Raw genomic sequence first — 23,829 nt, 5'->3', positions numbered from 1 at the left:
ATTTTGAGAGATGGCATTGGAATTTCCCTGGGAAAACAGGGGCGCCTCTAAATCTGACCTCTGCACACGGGGCGGCCACGGAGGAAGATGAAAATCACAGGATGGGGGCCCCTGCTTTTCGTCTCCCGGCTCCACTAATTCTCTAAATAAGGCTTGGGGCAGAAAACTCAGCCATCCCGTGGGACCCGGCGCCGGGCCCTGCGTGGCCTTCAAGGGGGTCAGGACAGCTGTCACAAGGGATCAGGATTAAAACCAGCGACGCCCCAACACGGGCCCAATTTAGTTAATTCTGTAGAAAATGAATGGCCTGCCTGGACCTCCCTCCCCCCGCAGCTTAACGACTGGCGACGGTGGAGGAATGCAGAGATGGGGAGAGGGGTTGCAGGAAAGGCCGAAAGGCACGTTCGGGGGTCCCCTGCACTTTTGGGGAGACCCCCAGTCTCCCTCTGCCGTCTCTCTTTAGCCACCAAGTCGGCATTTTGCAGATTTAACGACTGCTCAATATAGGGGGCAGAAGAGGGGTTCTCAGGGTGGAGCAGGACGGGGGCAAGATTCTGCACTCTCTCCCCAGCTGTCCTCCAGCCCCGAGGCTCCCAGAGAGGCCAGAAGCCCTCCCTGGTCTCTGAGATGCCAGGGACAGGGAAGAGCTGGTGAGTTGGCGCCCCCTGCAGGGCATTGCCAGCAGTGCATGCAGCGCGCAGTCCTCCGTGGAAGGGCGTTTGCTGACCGTCCATCTCAAGACCTCCAGGAGACACGGCGGACTGCAGCTAGCTAGAATATTAGGCAGCCACAAAAATGAATGGGGTTCTGTCATGACAATGTGGGTGAACCCCGAAAACACAATGCTGAGTTAAAGCAGCCACGTACTGGACGACGCCGCTGTGTTTGTACGCAACGTCCAGATCAGACACACCTCGCGACAGAGAGCAGAGCACGGGCGCCTTGGGAGGCGGTGCCGCTGAGGATTCAGCGTGATCTGAACAGAGGAGCAGAGCGGCCTCCCAGCCCCAGGAGGCCTGTGCAGATGAAGATCAGATACCCACCCGGAGCTAGATTCCAGCCCAGGACAGACCATCCTGGGCGCTCAGCTGTCCTAATGCTGAGTCCTCCCAATACCCAGGAACGGTGCTCTTCTCAGCCCCATGGGGAGGAGCAGTAATCACCCAGGCTCAGCGCTGGAACTGAACCCCCAGAGCTGGGATTTGAACCCAGCCGGCCAGCCGCAGCCACAGCCCCTCCTCCCGACGCCCGTGCTCTGCTCTCTGTCGCGAGGTGTGTCTGATCTGGACGTTGCGTACAAACACAGCGGCGTCGTCCAGTACGTGGCTGCTTTAACTCAGCATTGTGTTTTCGGGGTTCGCCCACATTGTCATGACAGAACCCCATTCATTTTTCTGGCTGCCTAATATTCTGTTGTATGGATCAGCCACATTTTGTTTTCCCGTCGGTCGGGAGACACTGGATGGCTTCCAGCTGGGGGCTCCTAGGACATCCACCCGCAGGCTTGCGTGTGGACAGGTCCTCTCTCCCTGGGAGCGGGCGGCTGGGTCACCTCGCTGTGCTGAACACGGTGAGGCTGTTTTCTAGAGTCTTCTGAACTACGGCCATCCTAGTGCTCGTGAAATAATACCGAATTGTGGTTTTGATGTGTATTTCCTTAACGGCGACTGACGTTGAGTGTCTCTTCAAGCAAGCACTGGAAATCTAAATATCTGTTTAGGAGAGATTCCTATCAGGCCCATTGTACATCTTTCCATTGGGCTGTCTTCCATGACTTGTTTGATTTGTGCTTGTGGTGCTGGAGACGGAACCCAAGGGCCTTCTACTGCCAAGCCCCACCCCTGGTGCTTTTTATTTTATTTTTGTTTTGTTGTGAAAGAAGATATGGCTAAATTGTAGAGGCCCCCTAAGTTGCTGAGGCTGGCCTGGAACCTTCGATCCTTCTGTCTTAGCCTCCCAAGGACTGGGATTACAGGTGCATGCCGCCACGCCGGGCTTGCCATTCATGATTGAATTACAGGAGTTCTTGCTGCGTTCTGGATGCAAGCCTGCTATCAGATTCATTTTTTTTTTTTGTGTGTGTGTGTGTGTGTGTGTGTGTGTGTGTGTGTGTGTGGTACTGGGGTTCCTGGAAACCCTTCTACCTCCGGGCTACACTCCCAGACCTATTTTTATACTTTTTAAATTTGGAAACAGGGTCTCTTAAGCCAGCATGCCTGGCTTCGAACCTGCGCGATCCTCCTGTCTCTGCCTCCCAAGCGTGGGGATTACAAGCGTGCGCCACCACGCCCGGCTTCACTATCAGATTCTGATTGAATTCTTTCCCCGGTTTTGTGGGTTGTCTTTTGATTTTCTCAGTGTGTCCTTGGAAGGCCAGATGTTTTTAATTTCCATCAAGGATCCTGTTGGTGCTTCCTGGTTGTTCTAAGAACCATCATCTAATCCAAGGTCGTGAAGGCTTACCCTATGCTTTCTTCTATGAGCATCATCATTTTAGCTCGTACATGCAGATTTGGGGCCATTACAGACACACATGGCATCCTTTAACCCGCAGACGACCCTCCCGGGCTGGCTCTGCCAGATCAGTTTTCCATGTCTGGAAGCGCAGGCTCAGAGGGCCAGGAGACCTGCGCCGGGTGCATAGCTCCGAGCCTGGCTTGGCGCGCTGATCACTCTCCTCTCTCCTGCAGGTGGAAGGGGCGGATGAGTTCAGTCCCCTGCAGTCTCTGGATGACTTCTGTCCGCCACCCCCACACACCCTGCCCCCCGGCGCCTGCGAGGAGGTGCGCTGCCAGGCGGACTCGGAGTGCCCACCCCACCGGCGCTGCTGCTACAATGGCTGTACCTACGCCTGCCTGGAGGCTGTACCGCCGCCCCCAGGTGGGCAGGGTGTGGGGTGGCGGGTAGGCTGTGCCCCCGAGGGGACAGCAAAGGGGCCACCAGGTGGGTCGCTGTGCCCAGTGAATTATTTTTTCATTGTATTGGGGATTGAACCCAGGGGTATTCTTTTTATTTTTGTGTGTGTGGGTCTGGGGATGGAACCCAGGGGTATTCTACCTCCGAGCTATACCCCCAGCCCTATTTTTTATTATTTATTTTGAAACAGGGTCTCACTGAGTTGCAGAGGGCCTCACTAAGTAGCTGAGGCTGTCCGCGGACCATGACCCTCCTGTCTCAGCCTCCCCAATGCTGGGATTGCAAGTGTGTGCCACCATACCTGGCTGTGGGCTTTTCTTTAAAGCATATGGTCACCTGCCTGACGTGGTGACACAGGCCTGTAATCTTAGTACTTGGGAGGCTGAGACAGGAGCAACACAAGTTCAAGGCTAGCCTCAGCAAGTTAGTGCGACTCTCAGCAACCTAGTAAGATTGTTTCAAAAATAAAATAAAATAGGACTGGAGATGTATCTGGCAGGTAGAATGCCCCTGGGCTCAATCCCCAGTATAAATAAATAAATAAATAAATAAATAAATAAATAGGGCTGGGAGTAGAGCTCAGAAGTAAAACACCCCTGGGTTCAATCCCCAGTACCACAAAAATAAATTATTAATTAAATAAAAAGTGGTTGGGGATATAGCTCAGAGGTAGAATGCCCCTGAGTATCACACACACACACACACACACACACACACACACACACACACACACACACACACACGATGCAGTGGTACCTGGCATTCCCAAAAGCCATGCCAAGCAAATCCACACAGCTCCCTTGGGTGGAGACAGTCCTTGGCCTGAAGCTCAGAGAAGCCGGGGCATTTGCCCAGAGTCGCCAGGTTGCAGGAGGGGCCCCGCCCGTACCCTCAAGCCTGCCTCCTACCTCAGAGCACCCTGGGAGAGCACCCTCGGGGCGGAGGATGTCTCCCAAGGGCAGTCCCTCCTCCAGCTGCTCCTCACCCTCCTCTCCTGCTGAGTTTCCAGAAAAACTTCCTTACTGATCACAGGTCCTCCCACTTGGAGGTCAGCCCCGGCCCTGGGTGCAGGCTTCTCTCCCCGCTCTGTCCCCAGCATCTAAAACATTCTCTGGGCGCGTCAGAAGTCCTTGCTAAACACTGGAGGAACGAATACACTCACTCACCGGTCACACCATGTCAGCAATGATCCCGGCGGCAGCAGTGGTGCCGAGCACGGGGTTCTCAGCTGGACGCTGTTAATACTGAAGTCCGATGTTCCAGCGGGCTGGGAACCGTCCTGTGAGCCGCAGGGCACCAGCAGCGCCCCCGGGCTCTGTCCACTGGGGTGAAGGGTGCCTGGAGCCTGCGGGTTTGTGCAGTGGGGGCTCCTGCCAGCAGCCCGAGGAGGCTCCATCTGACCCCAGCTCTGTTAGTTCTAGACTGGCTGGTGCAGCCGAAACCGCGCTGGCTGGGTGGCAACGGCTGGCTCCTGGATGGCCCGCAGGAGGCGCTGCAAGGTAGCTATCGTTGGGGCCGGGACCCTTTTCCTCAGCACTAGGCTATTCCCACGTGGGACCTCAGCCCTCCTGCATCGGTCCTTCCCAGCGCTAGGGCTGCTGGGGCTGGGCGGCCCCCACGGCCCCACATCTGCTTCCTGGTGGAGTCGGAAAGCAAGAGGGCAGGGCTTGGCTTCTGGACCCCTAAAGTAGTAGTAAGGGGTTCAATGCTTCCTAGGAAAGAGACCTCGTTGGGGGAGGAAGGAGGGAGTGGGCAGCGGTTTCCAATAGAACACACGCAGGTGCCCAGGCCCAGGGGTGTTGGGGTGTGGGTGGACATGTGTGTGGGGCTGTGACCGTCGGGGTGGGGCTGTGCACGTGGCTGCTCTGGTGGCCGTGGTGTGCGTCTGCATGTGGGCAAATGTGTGAGGTTGTATATTTGTGTGTGTGTGCTGAGATGTATGTGCACACATGACTGTAAGTGTGTTTGTATTTAGTGCGTCCAGTGAACACATTTCACTCTGCATGTGGGTCCTGTAACTGCGGACCGTCCCGTGTGTGTGCACTGTGGGTGCACGTGGGGTGCACGTGGGGTGCCCGCGGTGTCCAGGAGCGCTCGGTGGCTTCTGTAAGTGAGACTTGGGCACGGCCTGGAGAGGAGAGGCGGGCCGGCGCGTCCAGGGCTGCGCTGAACCGCCGCCTGTGTCCCTCCGCAGCAGAGGTCTGCAGCACCACCAAGGACGGCGCCGAGCCGCTGCTCTGTCCCTCAGGCTACGATTGCCACATCCTGTTCCCTGGGGACATGGCCAAGGGCATCCCCAACCGTGGCCAGTGCGTCCAGCAGCGCCAGCAAACAGGTGAGTGTGGGCGGCCGGGCCCTGCTCCCTCTCCCTAGAGGCCGCCCTGGGGAACCCTGCCCTGGGGGGCACCCCGGCCGCCCAGCCGGCCCCGCTGCCTGGTCCTTCCTTTCTGTCTTGCCGCCAGCTTGTGTCGCAGGCTCCCCTGGTGCCTTCTCTGAAAGCCTGGAAGGGGGCGCGGAGCCTCAGCACAGGCCCAAAGCCTGCAGCTGCCTCTCGGGGAGCCTTGGGGGTCCCCTGAGCGGCCTCAGCTGCAGTTTCTTTACCAGGGCGGGCATGGCGGTCCTGGCCATTGTCATTGCTGCAGGGAGAGAAGAAAATCATAGTGCTTTGAGTAGCACCCAGCGCACAGTAGGTCAGGAAATGCACGCCGGATCACCCTCATCTCAGGAGGAGGGGAGACTTGAGTCTGGGGACCTGTCAGTCAATGCACAGAGCTGCCCCCCAGCTGCAGAGCCCCTGGGGGTGTGCAAGAGGTGTGTGTGTGTGTGTGTGTGTGTGTGTGTGTGTGTGCGCGTGTGCGTGTGTGTTCAGGAGCCTGCCCCCTTCCCTCCCCCAGGAATGATGAGAGCCCTCCAGGTGGGAAAGGAGTGAACCCCAAGGCCTTGGGTTCAGGAGACTGCTAGATTTTGCAATTACTCTTGATAATTTGTAGTTCATTGAGTCTGGAAACAAAGCAAATCTGGCTACTTTATTTAAAGCAAAATAAAAAGAAATCTTAGTGGAGCAGGAGTCACTCCTGCCCCAGAGTTTCCAAGAAGCAAAGCCTCTAAGATTTATTTTATTTTTTACTGTGTATTTGAAATAATTTCAGACTTGCCGAAAAGTTACAAGAATCGTACCTGGGTGTGGGCTTCCAGATTCAGCAGACACAGCCCTTGCTGTGTCCTTCCTCCTCCTCCTCCTCCTCCTCCTCCTCCTCCTCCTCCTCTTCCTCCTCCCCCCATGTGTATGGACATATGTATTTTTCTGGACCACTTGAGAATAAGCCGCAGACCTCGTGCCCACCCTAGGGCGCTAGTCTCCCTTTGTGGTCCAGAGCTGGAAGCTGGTACAGGGGGCTCCTGTTTTTCTGAGTGTGTTCGAGGCCCCTGAGGAGCCCAGATGCAGGGGCCAGGATGTTCTTCGGGAGGAATAAAATGGGGTGGTGCCGCCCTGAACAGAAGGGAATTTGCTTGCCAAAGCTGACATGTAATCACTTTTTGTTAGAAGTTATGTGGTCTGAGGAGGGAGACCAGTGTCCGCACAAAATACCTCTGTCCACTTGCGTCAGCCCCAGGGACCGGGGAGTTTCAGAGACATCCCCTTCCCCAGGGGTCCCAGCCGCCTGCTATGGGAAAGCCATGGATATGAACCAGCTGCGTGAGGTATTCTATGTCGGATGACAATGCCAGCGTGGGCCCCAGACACCCAGTGATCTGTTTTGTTTTTTTGTGTGTGTGTGTTGTTTTATTTTGGTACTGAGGATGGAACCTTGCGGCATTCTACCTCCCAATTATACCCCTGGTCCTATTTATTTATTTATTTATTTATTTATTTATTTATTTTTGTGGTCCTGGGGATGAAACCCAGGGGCATTCTACCTCCGAGCTACACCCTCAGCCCTATTTTTTAGTCTTTTTATTTTTTGAAACAGTATCTCACTGAGTTGCAAATGGCCTCCCTAAGTAGCAGAGGCTGTCTGCCAATTGCGATTGTCTGGTGCCTCCCGAATGCTGAGATTACAAATGTGTGCCACCATCCCTGGCTTTTTTTTTTTTTTTTGACACAGTATTCTTATTAATTGCTGAGAATCTTGCTACTTGCTGAGGCTGGCCTTCAACCTGGGATCTTCCTGTCTCAGCCGCCTGAGTACTGGGATTGCAGGCATGCACCACCAGCCAGGCTCTGAGTGGGCATATTTTATAATGACATTTGCTGAACAGGACATGGAAAATTTTGTTTCAGTTCATTTGCTAAGACAGTGGTTTCCATAAGTTTTGGTCTCAGGACCCCTTTACACTAAACAAAAACAAACAAACAAACAAAAAAAGAAAACCTAAACTAATAAAAAGCCTAGTTCATCCGCGTAGACATTTCTTTACAGGGCTGATGTGCAGGTATCATATTAGAAGCTAGTGCCAAGACATTGAAAATGTTCTTGTGTTTATCATTTAAAAATAATAACGATAAGCTGAGTGTGGTGGCGCATGCTTGAAATCCCAATACTTTGGAGGCTGAGACAGGAAGATCGCAGATTCAAAGCCAGCCTCAACAACTTAGCAAAGCCCTCCACAACTTAGTGAGCCCCTGTTTCCGAATAAGAAATAAAATCTGTCTGAGGGTTTAGCTCAGAGGTAGAATGCCTCTGGGTTCAATCCCTAATGCCCCCCCAATAATAATGACGATAGCCAGGCAGGGTTGCACATGCCTGTAATCCCAGTATTTGGGAGGTTGAGACATGAGGATTGCAGGTTGGAGGCCAGCTCATGGTAACTTAGGCCCTGTTTCGAAATAAAAAAGAAAATAGCTCAGAGGTAAAATGCCCCTGGGTTCAATCCTCAGGAACACACACACACACACACACACACACACACACACACACACACACCGATTAACCCATTACATATGAACATTTTTCTTATAAATAACTATATTTTCTAAACAAAAGTACTGAGGAGAGAAGCATTGTGTCTCTCCCCTGCCCAGCCATCTTCACCCATGAATGCAGAGGGCAGAGCTTCTCCCGTCTGCCTCTGCGCTCGGCGGCAGGATTTCATTCACCATGTAACTGGGCAGAGTCTGTCGTGTGCTACAGGAGAACACGCGCGAAAGGCCCGGCGCTGATCCCCCAGGCGATTATGGAAAGGTTTGGGGCTCCCGAGCGCCTCAAAGAAGCTTGACCTTCTCGCTTGTATTTTAGATGGGCAGCTGCTGAAGTCGGAATTTTACGAAGAACAGCGAGGTGAGGGGAGAAACCATCCTTTCTTTGCAAAGGGCACCAAAGAGGGCAGCAGACATGTCTTGGTGAAGAAGAAAAAAACCAAACAAACAAACAACAAAAAACAGGCTGAGATCCAGGGGACAAAATGGAAACTGTGAGGAATAGAGGAGGCCCTGTCGCCTGACGGGGGCAGGCAGAGTGAGTCAAGGGGATGCTGGCCGGGAGGCTTCGTGCCGAATGTCAGGACCTGAGGCTGGGCATGCGTCTGTCCATCCACCAACCTCCCATCCATCCACTGTCTATCCATCCAACCCCCCCACCCACGTATTATCCCATCCACCCAACAGATCTTTGTCAAGAATTTTTACCAAGCGTATCTGCCAAGCTCGCCCATCTGTGCTGGAGGTTGAGGCTACATTTGTAAACATGTCCCAGCCAGCTTCTGCCAGCTAAGATCTGACAGCTAAGACCTCAACAGGGCCCAAGTGGGCCCTGCACAATAATATGATAAGGGCTCCTGACATGGAGCGCCAGACACGAGGAGCACCCCTGAGAGCAGGCTGTCAAGGAAGGCCTTCCAAGGAGGGGACAGGAAAGTTCAGCCTAAGGAATAAAAAAAAATAGCAGGCGGAGGAAGGACCTGAGTAAAACTCCTTTGGCAGAGCCAGAAAAAGATGTGCCGGGTCAGTGGCCGGAATGGGGCTGGGGTCTAGGGATGCAGGTGGGCCTGCTGTGCGGGGGGAGGCACTGCAGGCAAGGACCTAGCACCGCGGTAAGAGCCAGGCTGACCAGCTGAGCACCCCGGTGAGCCCTGGCGGGCCGTGCACAAGACAGGGCACGCATGCCCACCAGCGCTGTCGTCTTTCTGCAGAGACAGACTCAGAGAATGGGACGAAAAGAAGGGGCCGGCAGAAGCGCTTCCGGTAAAGCAGCGGCGGCAGGCAAGTATGGGGGCCAGAGACCTAGGACGGGGCCTGGCTGCCGGGGCTCCCAGTAGCCACGACCCCCCAGCTCCCCGGCGGGTGGGCGCTGGAGAGCTCTGTGGTGACTAGAACCAGGTTCCCTCCGTCCCGGGGACGACACCCGAGAACCGGCTGGGGGGCAATGCTCCTTCTGGGCCAGGTGCAGGTGACCGCACTGGGCTGTGTGGCCAGCGACCAGAGGGCCCCGCCTGCCCACCCCGACCCCGCCCGGCCCCGGGAAGCCGAGGGCCACAGAGGGCGTGGAAGGCAGGTGTCTTGAAAGGAAAACAGCAGGCTGCAGGTTCCAGAATGTTCAGGGCCAAGGATGGATAGCAGGAACTCAGCTCTCCCAGCTCGGTGTCTTCAATTCTAAGAGGAGCATGCTGGCCAGGGATGTGTTGGGAACCAAGTTAGCGGACACCCCAAGACCCCACAAGGTGTTCAAAATCCCCTGCTGCTGGTGGGGCCGGGGAGGGAGGGGTGGAGCAGGCCACGACCTGCCTGGCCCTGTGGTGACTCTGGTTCCTTCTCTGTCTCTTCCAGGCCGTGGCAGGAGCATTCTTCCCTTTCTGCCAAGCCTTGGAGTCAGCTGGGGAAATTGTCTGACCCCCAGAGGTGCTGCCAAGCAGGACCCCAGAGCACCTTAGAGACAGCACGCCCGGCTCCCCGCCCCAGCTTAAACTCCTGGGAGCCACTGGCCAGCCCTGGGTCCCCGGGAAGCCGCTTCCGCCCCTGTGAGGCCTTACGGTCCCTTCCCAAGGCAGAGTCAACATCATGGTGGGTTTTGCAGATTTCTTCCAGGTCTGACTCTGGGGGACACATGCCCTTCTCTGGTGTGCTCAAAATAAATTTGCTTATCATACAGTGGAAATGCATTTTTTTTTTTTTTGCAGTACTGGGGATGAAACCCGGGGGCCCCCTTTTTTATTCTTTATTTTGAAACAGGGTTCCACTGAGTTGCAGAGGGCCTCACTAAGTAGCTGAGGCTGTCCTCGAACCACGATCCTCCTATCTCGGCTTCCTGAATGCTGGGATGACAAGTGTGTGCCACCATTCGATGAGCTTAAATTGGCTGTGTTGAAGTCTACACGTCAGCCACCGGTGGGAGGGACTCGGCAGGACAAGATGAGACGCTCTCTGGGGCTTGTAAGCCTTGGTCCCTGTCTACTCCTGGGGCAGAAGGCAGGCGGAGCGGTTTGGGGATGAAGCGTTGGGTCAGTTCTGCTGCTGGGGGTCAAGGACATCTGGGCACAGACCTCCCTGTGCAGCTTGGGTGGCTGTTCACTGCAGCTCTGTAGAGCCTGGGAAGCTGTTTGCTGAAGGTGAGTTACTGGGAAGACTTATAGGAAAAACTGGCAGGGAGGGAGGGCAGGAAGACAGGATGTGAGAGCATCCATCCACATTCCAGCTGTGGACGTTCATGACCAGAGAGGGTAAGCAAGTGGCCTAGGCACACACAGCCAGCAAGGGTGCGTAGTCCTCCCGGGTACCCAGCTGGCTTCCCCCAGGGCCTCTCCCCTCCCCTGAAATCCACGCAGATGCCCGGCTGTCTAGGGACACAGGAGAGCCCGCACTGGAGTGGAGTTCTCATGGTGTCCTGTTGAGCGCTAGCTATGTGCCCTGGACAAAAGGCTCCGCCTCCCTGCCGGCTGTGCTGGTGGTGCTGACCGGGCCAGCCCCAGCGAGCTGCAGTGTGCCTGGGTCTGCGGTGCTGAGCCACTGGGGTTCGGGTCCCGCCTCTAGAGAAAGAAATCTGTCCCTTTTCACTCCACCATGAATCATCAACACCCATCAGAATACACTTCATTCTTTAATAGTGTTATATCATTGAAGTCAATTAGTTATACTTCAGAAGGAGAAATTGGCCGGACATGCAGTCATGTCCCAGACTCTCACCCTCCCGCGGCAGAGTGGGCACATCAAAGACAGGAAGTCAAGGTGGTGGGTGCCTGCGCAGAGCGGACCCCGCATGCTTCCGGTCTGCAGGTGTGTGTGTGTGTGTGTGTGTGTGTGTGTGTGTGTGCGTGCGTGCGTGTGTGTGTGTGTGTGTGTGTGTGTGTGTCTTTGAGCTCACTACCATCCTGGGAGATGTCTGTCTCACTATCGTCCCCTCCTGGCCAGGAGGCTTCATTACTCTGTTCAGAGACATTGACCCAGGCCAGCACCGGGCACCTGGCTGGGCAGGTGTCTAGGCGTCCTCCTGCCCTGTTCTTCCAAGAGCAGAAAGGCCGGGTCCTCTTCTCTGATCCCCATCAGGATTTTGCTCTTGCCCCAGGAGTCCTCCAGGACTCCACCCAGCTGCAGCGGAGGCTGGGCGGGCGGCCTCCCTGCCGGATAAACAGGTCCCACCGCAGTGGGGGGGCCGTGAGGACATTACTTATGCCTCCGGCTGCAGACCTGGCCTCCTCTGAGCACCGCTGCAGGAGAGGCCCTGGGTGCATCTTGTCCCGCAGCAAGGAGGGTACCAGGAAGCTGGGACAGAGAGGTCAGGGAGCTGGGCATTGCTCCAGCCCCACGGAGACAAACGGCCTTCTCCAGTCCAGAGCCGCTGCCCTGTGACAGCAGACTTAATTAAATAATCCCTTTGTGCCTCGGTCATGCCAACCTGGGCACATTCCTTCCTGGGGCTTCCAACAGAGCTGCTAGTAGGAACTCCTCATTTTTTAGAACATTCTCACCGAGATCAGTGCATTGGTCTAAAGAGAAAGCAGGCAGGTCTCTTGAGGTGGTCACAGTGCGGGGCAGACCTGTCCCATGACCCCAGGGAGGGCTTTCTCCTGCCCCACCTGGGGTAGGTGTGCAACCCACGAGTCAGGAGGCGAGAGAGCCCACAGCCCGCCCAAGAGCCCCACCTGTGCCCACCACCAGGCCGGCTCCCGGGCAGCTCTGGGGTCTGTTAGAGGCGGGCCTGCGAGGGGCTGCCTGATTGGCTCTCAGTCCCCTTCAACAGAGTAGGGGACACTGGCCTCATGGGCTCGGGAGACTTTCCAGGTGGAGGCGGGGTGTCCGAGCCAGGCTCCTTTTTATTTTTTTTAATTTTTCTGGGTGGACTGTAATCGTGGGTGACAGTGAAGGTCTAGAGACACACTGTGTGCACAGGAGCCCGGTGTCTGAGCAGCCATCTGCGGGGACAAGGACCAGGGTCAGACGGGGAGCGCCTCGGGGCTTGGCCCAGGAGTGGAGCTGGGACCTGCGCTCACACAGGGGCTGGGACCTGGACAGAGGGGCTGCTGCATGAGGAGGAGGAGGAAGACAGAAGAGAAGGAGGAAGAGGAGGAAAAGGAGACACAGAGAGAGAGGAAGAGGAGAAAGAGACAGAGAAGAGAAGGAGGAGGAGAGAGAGGACAGAGGAAGAGACTGAGAGAGACAGAAAGAGAAGGAGGAGGGAGAGGAGGAAAGAGAGATACAGACCATGAGAGGAAGAGGTAAGAGAAAGAGACAGAAAACAAGGGAAGGAGAGAGTGGAGGAGTATAGCGGATGGTGTCGATGTTGATTGGTTGATGAGAAGACATAGCAGATGGCAGCGTTGATGTTCATTGGTTGATGAGAAGTTGTCTCTCAGGTGAATGACAACGGAGTCACATGGCCACTGGGGAGGCAGGGAAGAGAGAGGGGCCTCCACTCCTGCTGTCCTTCCACTGGCATCTTGCTCTTATTGAGGGTTATAACCAAAACATTGTAAGAAATTACTCATCACAAGAAATAACAAAGAGCCGGGCGTGGTGGCGCACGCTTGTAATCCCCGCGCTTGGGAGGCTGAGACAGGAGGATGGCCCAGGTTCGAAGCCAGCCTCAGCTACGTAGTGAGGCCCTCAGCACCTTAGTGAGACCCTGTTTCCAAATAAAATATAAAATGGGTCTGGGAGTATAGCCCGGAGGTAAAACAGTCCCTGGGTTCCACCCCTAGTACCACACACACACAAAAAAAATCATGGGGTGAGTCAGGGAATGACATCAAGGCAGCGCAGATGAATCCAGGAGGGAAGGGTCGTCAAGGACAGAGTCTGCGCACGGCTCACGGTCCCTGGTTATCGGTCCCCTTTGGTCCGTGAAAACTTGTCTGCGGCCAGTTTGTGCCCCTCCCAAGCCAGACCGAGGTGACCTCAAAGTGGATGACTAACAGTGATCCCAACAGAGGAGGAAGGAGGAGGAGAGGGAGAGGAGCAGGTCCCTAGCTGCACTGTGACCTGCCTCCTCCCGCCCCACGCTGCGGTCCCCAGGAGCCCGCCGCCTCCCCTCTGGCTTAGGATTGTGGGACTATGAGCAGATCTTTTCTATCAAAGGAATAATTTGATTTTCAAAGTCAAATTATTAAAATAATAAAATAGTCAAAATATCAAATAAAATATAATATAAAATAAAAGTCAAAATATAAACTAATCTGACTATCAAAGGAATAACTGACTCCATTTTATAAAACTATCATGTGGAACCCTGTGCAGGCTTGTATTTTTTTGTGAAGAAAGCATTTCCTGGAAATTGAGTGCAACCCCTCCCCCGGCATCCCCTTCAGCCAATGGCATGAAGACCGTGAGGCCGCTCCCACCAATGGGAGTGGGGCGCGGGAGCCCCGGGCTGGAAATAAAACACCAGCAGTTTTTGGCCACGTTGTTCAAGTCTACCTAATTTGGTGGCAGGATCCTTTTTTGCAAAAAGTAAAATTTGCCTTGCCGAGCTGCTTTCAAATCTGTCTTTTGTTACGAAGCCACAGAATTTTACTTATAATAGAATCCGCGGACCTCTTTTATTTGCAACTAAAAGGAACGCAAACCCAAACAGTACAAAACGCCCAACTAAAACAGCTCCCTGCTCAACACGGCCAGGCTTCTGAGGGTCCCACCGCCAAGCCAGGGGTCAGGCGGCCCCGCCCTGGGCCAGGAGCGCAGAGGGAAGCCAGGGCTGGCTGCCCGGAAGGGGTGGGGGGTGTGGGGGGTGCCTCCGGAGCCCTGCCTCAGCCTGGGAGCCTTCCTGTCCACCTGTCTGCCCATACCTCCACACTCACACTGCCCGCTCCGGGGAGGGGAGCGGAGCCCTTCTGGTAACTTCCAGCAAGTTCCACGCTCACCCAGGGACCTGTTGAACAGGCAACACCCTGCTCACAGGTGGAGGAGCAGTGGTTCTGGGACAGCAAGAGAGCGGGGTGATTATAACCTCAGGGGTCCTGGTACTGGAGATGGGACCCAGGGGCTTTCTACCAGCAAGCTATACCCCCAGCCCTATTTTTTACCCTTTATTTTGAAACAGGGTCTCACTGAGTTGCAAAGGGCTAAGTTCTGAATAGTCAGGTGGCAAGCGGCCCTCACCTTGCCTGTGTGTGTTTCTCAATCCCGTACCACCCATCTCTAAGACATGGAGAAGTAAGTGTCACGGGCCATTCCAGAGCCAGGGCCACTCACTCTGAGCTACACTCCCAGCCCTATTTAATTTTTATTTGGAAGCAGGATCTCACCTAGTTATGAAAGGCCTCACTAAGTTGCCGAGGCTGGCCGTGAACCCGTGATCCTCCCAACTCGGCCTCCCAAATACTGGGATTAAGAGTGTGTGGACTTTGGGAATCTTTCCTACTGGAAATCAACAAGGTTTGCAATGGATTTTTTTTTTTTCCAGTATTGGGGATGGAACCCAGGGACATTCTACCTCCAAGCTACACTCCCAGCCCTATTTTATTTCTATTTTGAAACTGAATCTCACTGGGTGAATGAATGTTTCACTACTTCCTGACACTCCTCGAACCTCCCATCCTCCTGCCTCCTCTGCCTGTTGGCAGCACACACCCCAGACACAAGGCCTGGCTCTCCTTTCTCCTGAGTGGCTGTGGTCAAGCTACAAGCCACTGTGTGCCTGGCTTCCTGTCTTGGGCCAGGCTCCCAGAAGAGGCCCTGGCAGAAGGATCAGGGTGCTGGTGACTTGTTCAGCAGAAACTGTGGAGGGGCGGGGGAAGCAGGTGGGCAGGCTCAGGATTGAGCAGCCCCCCAAAGCCGGGGAGCCTCCGTCCTGCCTTGCTTGCTCCACACACCGGTCCAGCGACACCCTGCGCTGAGGTCCTCGGCAGGCAATTCCATCTTGTATTTCCAGGCAAAGCTGCCTGGGAGCCCAGGGTGCCCTCCAGAGCCGCTGACTGTCAGAGAAGAAGGAGAATCAGGGCTTGCTGTCTGCGGCCATGTCCTTCCTGGTGAAATGGAAGAGCTGAGGGCGAATGAGGCGTCTGCTATGAAGATTAACTGAGAGCAAAAACCCATACACGGAGCCTGTTAATATTATGACTACCTGAGCATGCCCCCCTCTATGCTGTGGGATTTCAATAAATATTTGTAGGGGCCGGGCGTGGTGGTGCACGCTTGTAATCCAGCATCCGGGAGGCTGAGACAGGAGGATCGCGGTTCACAGACAGCCTCAGCTACTTAGCGAGGCCCTCTGCAACTCAGTGAGACCCTGTTTCAAAAAATAAAGAATAAAAGGGCTGAGGGTGTCGTCTGGAGGTAGAATGCCCCTGGGTTCCATCCCCAGTACCACCACCTACCACCACCACCACCACCACAACAACAACAACAAAAACAAATAAAAATAAATAAATTTGCAGAGTAACCAGCCCGCCTGCTGGTCAGACGAGGCTCACAGAGCCCGTCCTCCGCTGCCCAAACCGTTGATCAAAAGTCTTTTTGTGTCCAGGCTGATGGCAAAAATGGCAGCAGGAGCCACCCCAGGAGGGTGGCTGCCTCGTGGGCAGCTATGGCATCTGACCCTGCCGCCCCGGGGAGCCCGGAGCCCCGTCGTCCTGGGCCTGGCTCCCGTGGGGCTCACTGCCGCTCTAACCCCCGCTTCCCGCTCAGTCACCCAGTCAACCAAGTCTTAAGCACCTACTATGTGCTATCCTCTTTGTAGTGCGAGACAGACCCCTCCTTGCCTTCGGGGACATTGAACAGAATAGGCCCAGCGTTCCAGGATCCAGCGGAAGCAGGCAGGCGGGACGGAAGTGCTGCTGTTTCTTTGCAATGTTTATTTAGAAAGAATTACAGGTTCCCAGGAGGCTGAGAGGCCGTGGGCCCCTTTCCTCAGTTTCCCCATAGTTACACCTTGCATGGTTGGAGTGCGATCTCCGTGTTGTCTGGTCACCCGAGAGACGCGCGTGGCCAGCACCTCCGGCGAGGCCCAGAGCCCCGTGGCCCCCGAGGCCTCCTCGCACCCTCGCCGTCCCCGGTCTGAGCTCCGTCTCTGCGTCGGTCAGAGCAAGAGCACCTGCAGGTGTAATGACACAGCGCGCGGCTTGGAGCCTCCCGGGTCTCCCGTCTCTTCCCTTCCCTCCCCACCTCTTCCCTCCATCCTGGGGAACCTGTGGGATGTGCCTCCTGAAACCCAGGGCCGCTCTCTGATGGAACTAAAGGTTCACAGACAGGCAGCCGCCTCGGAGCCAGCCGTCACCCACGCCTTACACAAGTCCATGCCTGGTCCGCTCACGCCCTGGGCGGCAGAAGGTAAAGACATTCCTGGCCCAGGATCTGGCCCGAGATCTCGAGTTGCCCTTGATGGGAATGACCCTTTAGTCTCCTTCAATCTGTGTGTGTGTGTGTGTGTGTGTGTGTGTGTGTGTGTGTGTGTGTGTGTGTTAGTGGTGGTACTAGGGATTAAACCAAGGGGCATTCTACCTCCAGCTACACCCCAGCCCTTTTTTATTTTTTGGTTTTGAAACAGGGTCTCACTAGGTTGTTGATAGTCACACTACACTGTGGAGGCTGGCCTTGAACCTGCCATCCTCCCGTTTCAACCTCCCAAGTACTGGGGTTACAGGTGTGCAGCACCACACTGGACTTTTTTTTGGGGGGGGCGGTCTGGGGATGGAACCCAGGGACATTCTACATCCGAGCTACACCCCCTGCCCTATTTTTTGTTCTCTTTTTTTTAAACAGGGTCTCACTAAGTTGCGGAGAACCTCACTAAGTAGCCGAGGCTGTCTGCAAACCGCGATCCTCCGGTCTCAGCCTCCCGAATGCTGGGATGACACCGCGCCCGGTTTATCACACTGGACTCCTGACAGCGACCCATTTGCAGAAAGGAGCCAGTTCTGCCTGAGCCGCCCTCCCTGTGGGCGTGGTATTTACCACGGTGCAATTCCAGTGGAGCCCTTGGCACGGACATCACCAGGCATTTGCCCCTTCCCGGCCGTGGCGGCGTGCGTCTCCTGCCTAGGTCGGTGTCTGCCAGTTTTCCCTGCTGTAAAGTGACTTTTCTCTCTGTAGCTAACAGGTGTCTCGTGGGCACACACTTGTGACATCCTCCCCTTTCTCCTTTAGCTTTTAGTTACTTTGCTCTAACAGAACTTTGTATGGAAGGAAAGTGTACCGGAGGAGCTCACACGGACATCACTCCACTAGTGACCGATGACCCGTGGCAGGCGGCAGGGGGATGAGGACTGGCTGGCTTCCCTGGGGAGGGGACGCTTGTGGTTAAGCCTGAAAAATAGCCGTAGGGAGAGTGCCCAACAGAGGGACCTGCAGGTTCCATGGCCTGGAGGTGGGGCTGGCAGGGACCCCAAGGGCCCGGATGGCGGTCTGACTTGACTGCTTGGTGATGCTTCTGTCCAGACTCTGTGTGTGTGTGTGTGTGTGTGTGTGTGTGTGTGTGTGTGTGTGTGGTACTGGGGATGGAACCAGGGGCCTTCTACCTCCAGGCTACACTCCCAGACCTATTTTATATTTTATTTGTAAACAGGATCTCACTAAGCTGCTGAGAGCCTCACTAAGTAGCTGAGGCTGGCTTCGAACCTGGGCCATCCTCCTGTCTCAGCCTCCCAAGTACTGGGATTACAAGCACACGCCACTGCCCCTGGCTCAGGCTAACTTTTAAGGTATCTGTATTGAGCCCGGCATGGTGGAACACGTCTGTAATCTCATGTCTTGGAAGGCTGAGACTGGAGGGTCGCAGGCTCAAGGCCAGTGCACAGAAACTTAGTGAAACTCTATTTCAACATAAAAATAAAATAAAATGAAATAAAATAGGCCTGGAGGTGTAGCTCAGAGATTGAACATATCTGGTTCAATCCCTAGAACCACATAAAAATTTTTGCACTGATAGAAAATTTGCATAAAGTAAAAATTACCAGTTTAACCAAAGTATGTAATTCATTGGGTTTAGTATGTGCACAAGATCCTGCAACCGTTCCCTCTAATTCCAGAACATTCTTATCACCCAAGAGGAATCTCCAGGTCTCTGAATGCGCCTACTCCAGCCCCCAGAGGCCCACCTGAGCTTTCTGCCTCTGTGGGCTGTTGTTCTAGACAGTTCTATCAGTGGGACCAATCCATCTGTGGCTCGTGAGTACAACTGTAGGTACGTGAGAGGGACTGTCGGGAGCGGGCGCAGGGGACTCTGCAGCCATTTCTACTCAACAAATAGCAGGTGTTTGATGAGCCCAAGCCCCCAGACAGCCACCCGTGGAGAGGAAGACCGGCAGCTCCAGCCCCGGCTTCTAGATGGTTCCATAACTTACCCCACCCAAGGCCATTCTGTCCTCCCTGGAACACTCTTTGACAAATAAATTTACTCATGTGCCAGCATTTATGACGGTGGCTTGAAGCTGATAAGGAGAAGGTTCCCAGGCCCGCCTCTGCCTGGGGACAGTGCCCCGTGCTGGCCGGCCGCCTGTGTCTGCGATGGTGTGGGAGGAGGTGGGACAGGCATCTGCGCTCTGCTGGCCTCAGCGAGTGCCAGGGCTTCACACAGCCCCTGGTGTCATGCTCCCGGAACTGAGCCTGCCCCCGTGGGCGGGCTGAAGCCCGGCAAAGCCCCAGCCGTGGCGCGTGCCCAGCCCGCGTGTCTCCGTGGCCGTGATCACGGTTTCCCTGCACAGGTACGCACCGGCTCCTGAGTGCTCCTCACCAGGCGGCACGGGGCGCAGGGGGCTCCACTCCTGCGGTGCCTCCACCTCTCGGAGCCGCAGGCCCAGCCCCTGGCACAGAAGGCACCTCTCCCGGCCACTCTGGCTGCGGGCCCCGCCCTCGGCCCAGGCCGCCCTCTGGCTCTGCGGCCTCCCGGGCTAAGTGCCCACAACCTGGGTGGTCTGAAACACTGGTTCATTTTTCTCTGTAGTGTGGGGTGCAGGCGTCACAGGTCATGCTCCTCCCCGGGCCTGCTCCAGGGGCTCCTTCCTACCTCCTACAGCTGCTGGCCAGCCTGGGTGTCGCCGCCACCTGTCACCCAGCCTCTGCCTCCGTCTTCACCGGCCTCCTCTCCTGCCCCAGAGGAGGCCAGCACCCTTGTGGTCAGGCTCATCCAGTTAGAGCAGATTTTCAGCTCGAAATCCTTACCGTAAAGGATCTCTAAAATCCTTTTATGCGTCTTTATAAAGCAGGTTAGAGCCGGGCGTGGTGGTGCACACTTGTAATCCCAGCGCTTGGGAGGCGGAGACAGGAGGATCGCAGGTTCGCGGCCAGCCTCAGCTACTTAGGCCCTCTGCAACTTAGTGAGACCCTGTTTTAAAATAAAGAGTAAAAAATTGGGCTGGGGGTGTGGCTGGGAGGTAGCATGTCCCAGGGTGCAATCTCTAGTACCACAAAAAAATTAAAAATTTAAACAAATTAAAAATACCATAGGGCTGAGGGTATGGCTCAGAGGTAGAATGCCTTGGGTTCAGTCCCTAGTAACACACACACACACACACACACACACACACACACACACACACACACACACAGTTGGATGAATAAAGCTGTTGTGCCTGCAGGATTCTCGTTTCTTCATCTACAATATGACCCCATTGTTGCCCGTGTACACAACTCTCGACAAACAAACTCGAGGGTGTGTCTAAGGAGCCACACCTCCAAAACAATCCCTAAAATATAAAAAAGTACAATATACCTCTGTACAATACACTTGCTAAAAAGAACACCTTAAATGCCAAACTCCTGAGTGAGGTTTATGACCAAAAAAACCCCAGGTGCCTCTGGGACAGGGAGCATAATTTATGAGTAATAAAACGATACCACTTTCAAAGAGAGAGCGAGTGGACGGGAGCTGAGGAGCGCGATGGCCTTGCTCGAGGCGCCCAGAGCAGACCTTTCCAGAAAGGCCGGCTGCTGCCGTCAGGCCCCGCCCTTGGCTCGGCTCCCAGCCCTGCGCAGGCTCAGGATCCAGGATGGCCCTCAGCTGCAGACCTCCGCGCCTCCCAGCCAGCTGTCCCGGCTGAGCCGAGGGACTCCTTGTTAGAGGGCTCGAGGGTCCTCCAGGCTGCAAGCGGAAGAAACAAGCAAACCCCAAACCCTCAAAGGCACAAAAACCTTGACGTCGGTGGTGCTGAGAACAGAATCCAAAGTAGCAATGGGGGAAAGGACCCTGGAAATCAATGTCGAGAGCAGGTGTAAGCGTTGGGGAAGCTGGGAGCCCCGCGCTTGCTCCAAGGTCGACGGGAAGACGAAAGCGGGTGGACGGGTGCTTGAATCAAGAGGCACAGGAACCGCAGTGACGGGGCTGACGGAGCCAGCGGATAGCCCGCAGAGCAGCGTCCTGCCTAGAGAGAAGCCCTGCACACGCGGGGAAAACTCTAACACAAGGCGCGGCCACGGCAGAGCCTCTGTCCCCTCTTACCTCCCCGGGTCAGATCGAGCGGCCACAGCAAGCCGGGACATGGATCGTGTCCCTAGAAAGGAGATCAGTAGACGTGGAACTCGTTTACAAAGAAGACACCGTAGATTCGAATAATGTTCAAAGAATCCGGCTTGCCCGGCGCCACTGGGATATTTATAAAGACAGCAGAAGAGCTGGTCATGAGGGCTCGATAAATTAAGACGATCAGATGTGTGCGTGTTGGCGATGTTTTCCCATCACAACGATCACAACGCAGAGCTGAAACTTAAATCAGTTCAAGCCCGAGGAAGCCTGGGCAGCCTTGTCCAGCTGCCTCCGGTCACAAGGCTGACCTCTCCGGCTGCTTTCTCTGTGGTCCACTCCAATTTTTGTTTATTTTCCACCATAACAGGCCCGCAGCATCAACCACCCAGAATTCCCTCCTGGATGCCCCGGGAATGCTCAAACCTACGCCATGAACTCGAGGCTGGACATCTCTGGCTGGAGCAGGAGCATGTGTTGGGATCCAGGAGGCAGGGTTTTCATGGGGACGGCTCTGGTCAACACCACCTCCTGTGGGAGCGGCACCATTCCCACAAGGGTCCCCGATCGACGTCCTCGGAAAAGCCAGAGAATCATGGAGACCTAGTTGGAAAGGACCTGAGAGAACTAAGCCCTGTTCTCGTGGGTTCTATTACAGTGACAGGGAAGTCTAGCCAGGCGCAGTGGTGCATGCCTGTAATCCCAGTACTCAGGAGGTTCAGATGAGAGGATCGCAGGTTCAAGGCCAGCCTCAGCCATTTCGTGAGATCTTGTTTCAAAATAAAAAAGGCTGAGGATGCAGCTCAGAGGTAAATGCCTCCGGGTTCTATCCCCAATCCTCCCCAAAACACGCACGCACGCACGCACGCACGCATGCACGCACACACATAAAATAAAAACAGGTAATCTGCTAGGGCCACGGGGGAGAGCCACTCCGTTTAACTGTGCACCTCAGCTCAGCTTGCACGGCGGGCAGTGAGGTCAAGCCCTGGACCCCCACACCTGTGCTCCTCTAGAGCACTGCCCCCTGCTTGGGACTTGAGGCAGGGGCAGCTGGCCCCCCTTTGCCCTTTAGGGATTTCTCCCCGTGGCTGATCTTGGTCATGGCGTAGCCACCTCTGCTGTCCGCACACCCTGCCCACCTCTGGGAATTGTCTGTCTTTCGAACTCTGTCCAAACCCCTGTTGAAGAGTACAGCTTCCTGCTGGGACCCCGACTCCCAGGCGCCAGCGGTGACACCCCATCATATGGACACACAGACAGAGGTGCAGAGGGGAGACAGAGCTGTCCGGGGTCACGCATCTTCCAAGAGCAGGGCTGGAGTTCAGATCTGGACCGACTCAGGGCAGTTTGGCTTTTCCAGGATTTCATACCTTTGAGGAAATGTGGGAGGGGAGAGAGGAGCCTCGTTGGGGTTGTTATTTTTTTTTTCCTTTTTCCTGGTATTAAAGATTGGATCCAGGGGCATTTTATCTCTGAGCTAAGTCCCCAGCCCAATTTTATTTGTTACTTTGAAACAGGGTCTCAGGAAGTTGCTGGGGGTCTCTTACTAAGCTGCTGAGGCTGGCCTCAAACTCATGATGTTCCTGTCTCAGCCTCCCAAGTACTAGAATTGCAAATGGGCACCACTAGGCCCGACTGCCTCTTTGGTTTTATTAAAAGAGGGAGATGCAGGAGAGACAGCTGAGCCACCAGGCCTCCCCGTCAGGTGGAACAGGGCCGGGGTGGCCACCCCTCCTGGAGCAGTCGAGGCAGACGGCAAATATTTGCTCAAAGGGGGCAGCTTAGTTACAAGGACAGACACACGCTCCATGTCCTCTAGCCAGAAGTGCTGTCCCTCCGTAGGCGGGGACGGAGGACAGGTGGGCTCAGCCATCCCCAAAGCCTCCCTCTGCTGGACAGGGTCTCGTCATGGGCTCTAGTCGCCCTGGAGCCAAAGCCACTGGCGGCTGGAAACTGTCTACACTGCAGGTTTGTTCCCCTGGCCTGGGACCACATAGCCCGGCAGCTTCGCACAATAGTGCTGGTATTACCATGCTGCGTGCCCTGTCCCAGGCCCCTCGCGTTCACTAGGAAGGAGGTGTTGTCCTGGTGACCACGGGCAGACCAGTAAGCCCTGGCTCAGAAAATCCAAGAGGAAGCCAGCTGTGGTGGCCCATGCCTGTAATCCCAATACTCGGGAGGCTGAGACAGGAGGATTGCAGGTTCGAGACCAGCCTCAGCAACCGAGTGAGACCCTGTTTCAAAACAAAGCAATAAATAAATAAATGAAATAGGGCTGGAGGTGCAGCTCAGAGATAAAATGTCCCTGAGTTCAGTCCCCAGTACCAAAAAAGACAAGGTGCCAAGGGAAACTGTTAAAAAGCACAGGAGCCCACTGTACAGGTGAGGGTACGGGGCCAGAGATCTCCCCAAACTACACCTCGGCCAGAGGGAGCAGTGGTCCCCAAGCTCTCCTGCGGCCACTGCCAGGGGCTGGAGGTGAGGCCGCAGGGGCTGTGTTCTAATCACAGAGGTGATTAGAGAGACCAGGTGCTTCCCCAGCGCCCACCACAGCAGGTAGGAAGGAGCCCGGCTCAGTTCCTCGCCCGCCCTGGCCTTCATGTGAGTGTTACTGGCAGAGAATCCTGGAATCCTGCACACCTGTACCTGGGAGGCTGAGACAGGAGGATCGCAGATTGGCGGTCAGCTTCCGTAACTCAGTGAGACTCAGCAACTCGGACAGACTGCTCCATAATAAAACAGAAAGGGCCGGGAGCTAGCTCGGGGTAGAGTGCCCCTGCGTCCAGCCCATAGCACAACAAAATAAAAACAGCTCCTGGCTGCCCCATACCCAAAGGCTCAGGCAGAGGGAGCAGGGAACCGGATTGTAAACAAGCTCCCTCTTCAGCCACTCCGGCCATTCTTAGGATCTGGGGAGTTGGGAAAGAGCAGAGGAGGCTCGGGGGAGACCTGGCGCTCCGGGGCCTTCCTGGGCTGAGCTGCCAGGTCCCCAAGGGGTCCGGAGCCCCGGGCGCCGGGGCGGGGCCGGGCGCCAGGGCCTCCCGGTGCTCAGCCCGCCCCGGGGCGGGGCCACCTGCGCGGCCAGGTAGGT

The sequence above is a fragment of the Muscardinus avellanarius genome, assembly GCF_963383645.1.
Source record: "Muscardinus avellanarius genome assembly, chromosome: 10".
Taxonomy (NCBI): domain Eukaryota; kingdom Metazoa; phylum Chordata; class Mammalia; order Rodentia; family Gliridae; genus Muscardinus; species Muscardinus avellanarius.
The sequence above is the reverse complement of the archived record's forward strand: the minus strand, read 5'-3'. Positions refer to the sequence as shown.